The sequence below is a fragment of the Schistocerca piceifrons genome, unplaced genomic scaffold, assembly GCF_021461385.2.
Source record: "Schistocerca piceifrons isolate TAMUIC-IGC-003096 unplaced genomic scaffold, iqSchPice1.1 HiC_scaffold_1421, whole genome shotgun sequence".
In the NCBI taxonomy this organism is placed as follows: Eukaryota; Metazoa; Arthropoda; class Insecta; order Orthoptera; family Acrididae; genus Schistocerca; species Schistocerca piceifrons.
In genome coordinates this window covers 5001-7500 of record NW_025727260.1, presented here as the reverse complement: position 1 = coordinate 7500, position 2500 = coordinate 5001, and the positions used below count along the sequence as shown (strand labels likewise).

At 57.6% G+C, this 2500-nt stretch overlaps 1 non-coding gene across 1 annotated transcript in view; it reads right to left on the bottom strand.

Annotated features, from left to right (window-relative positions):
• The window catches only part of LOC124734056, a 1909-nt gene extending 1398 nt beyond the window's left edge, over positions 1–511 (bottom strand). Inside the window, exon 1 of the ribosomal RNA XR_007009297.1 lies at positions 1–511. This exon is cut by the window's left edge and continues 1398 nt beyond it. This is a non-coding gene — a ribosomal RNA (small subunit ribosomal RNA).
• Between the last annotated feature and the right edge of the window lie 1989 nt (positions 512–2500).

Genomic DNA, 2500 nt, shown 5'->3' with positions numbered 1-2500 from the left:
GATGAGTCCCGTATCGTTATTTTTCGTCACTACCTCCCCGTGCCGGGAGTGGGTAATTTGCGCGCCTGCTGCCTTCCTTGGATGTGGTAGCCGTTTCTCAGGCTCCCTCTCCGGAATCGAACCCTGATTCCCCGTTACCCGTTACAACCATGGTAGGCGCAGAACCTACCATCGACAGTTGATAAGGCAGACATTTGAAAGATGCGTCGCCGGTACGAGGACCGTGCGATCAGCCCAAAGTTATTCAGAGTCACCAAGGCAAACGGACCGGACGAGCCGACCGATTGGTTTTGATCTAATAAAAGCGTCCCTTCCATCTCTGGTCGGGACTCTGTTTGCATGTATTAGCTCTAGAATTACCACAGTTATCCAAGTAACGTGGGTACGATCTAAGGAACCATAACTGATTTAATGAGCCATTCGCGGTTTCACCTTAATGCGGCTTGTACTGAGACATGCATGGCTTAATCTTTGAGACAAGCATATGACTACTGGCAGGATCAACCAGGGAGCTGCGTCAACTAGAGCTGAGCAGCCGGCCGCCCGGGAGTGTGTCCCGGGGGCCCGCGCGAACACGCAAGCGTCCGCTCAATCATTCTGCAAACAGGAGGAGGCTGAGCTCCCCTGCACAATACACCTCGAAACCCTCTCAGGTCCCGGCGGCGCGCAGCGCCGTCCCAAGTACTTGGTCGGGTTCGAGAGAGGCGCAATCGCCCGGAGTTAGGCGAGTAGACGCTTTCGGTGCGACCACCCGTGCTCCCAACTGAGCTTGCCGCTGCCGACAGAGGCCCGGGAGCGTGCTGTCGTGGCATTGCCGGCGGGAGACAACACGCGCCACCTACGGTGACCGGCAGCTCCAACGCCAGCGCCACAGAAGGACAAAAGCCCCACTTGGGTGCCGAAGCGAACTCTCCCAGCACAGCGCACGCGCCAACACATCCGCACAGCTGCGATACAAACCACCAGCGAGAACCGCTGGGGCGACCGAGCAGCAGACGGCGTCGCGGCGCCGAGCGCCGGGCGGCGGCGCATCCTCAACGCACACAGTCCTCAATCGGACCAGCACACTGAAGATGTCCACCGCGCTTCGCACCGGGCCCGCGAGGACCTACTTTGGCCGCACGGCGCCGCGCGCAGGGTGCGCCGGCGCGCAGCTGCGACGCCTGCCGCGTCCGTCGGCCGGCGCGCCTGCCACTGGCCGCCCCCACCAGCCGGCTGTAGCGCGTGCGCCCACGCACCGCGCGGCCAGCACGCCGGGAGGCGCCCCCTCACCGGCCGGGGACGGTCCCACCCAGCCACCGCCGCGTATCGCTTCACACCCAGATGCCGTTCAGTTTCGTCGGCATGGTGGGTATCGCTGGAACAACCGGTTAGTACCTCAACCTATCGTCGCCATCACCGATTCACCCCTAGCGAGAACAACCGCACCACAACAGGTTACCATTTGTTCATTTGCGTAACTTCACCAGAAAACGCAGGCGTCCATCGCCATTTGCAACTTCAACGATTATTGCATGCCTGTGTCAGGTGTCACGCCACACTACGTCTGCCCACATACACGCAACAAAATGTGCACGCCTAGACAATACGTGGAAGGTGGCCCCCGTACGTATGCGATGTCCATTGCTCGAACGACTGTCAACCGGCCTCTGTAGCATGTCGCAGATATGGAACGCGGTGCACCATGCCATCACGGTGTGTGAGGAGAGACGACTAGGTCCGAATACATCAACAGACAGCTCATGCTGATCGCCATCCACGGCGTCCGTTCCTCCCACACGTCTCTATGGCGTACCACACTGCAATCCAGCTCTCATAGGGAGACGACACGTAGCTGCGTGCACAATATTTGCACTGTATGGTCCGCCGTTTTTGGGCGCAGTCGTTGTGCGGTCACACATGTGCCACGATGTATCATTCAGTACATAAGGACGAATGTGCAGTACAGATTGTGGTTCACGCGTACGACATCAGCGGACAGTTGACACAGGCCGCACCACAACGTAGCCTGAGTACGTCGCATGCGAAGGGCATTGAACATGCAAACTTCTCACCAACCAGCTTGCGAAGGCAGGGGGCAAGGTGGGGACGTGGGGAGGGGCGGCATGTACGTCCTGCTGCCATCCACATTACAGTGTACAGCAGGAGCATGTGGAAAGTGAGCAAGACTTGCAAGGTGTTTAACATGAAGCGATACACAGGGGTGCGGGCAGTGCGAGTAGCGAACTATATTGCGAGGGTTGCGGGTGGGCAACACTACAGTAATTGAACGAGTCGTATAACAATTACAGAGCAGGTTTAGGCGACAACGTGGGTTACGTTAAGGCGACAACATGGGTTAGGTTAAGGCACAACATGGGTTAGGTTAAGGCACAACATGGGTTAGGTTAAGGCACAACATGGGTTAGGTTAAGGCACAACATGGGTTAGGTTAAGGCACAACATGGGTTAGGTTAAGGCACAACATGGGTTAGGTTAAGGCACAACATGGGTTAGGTTA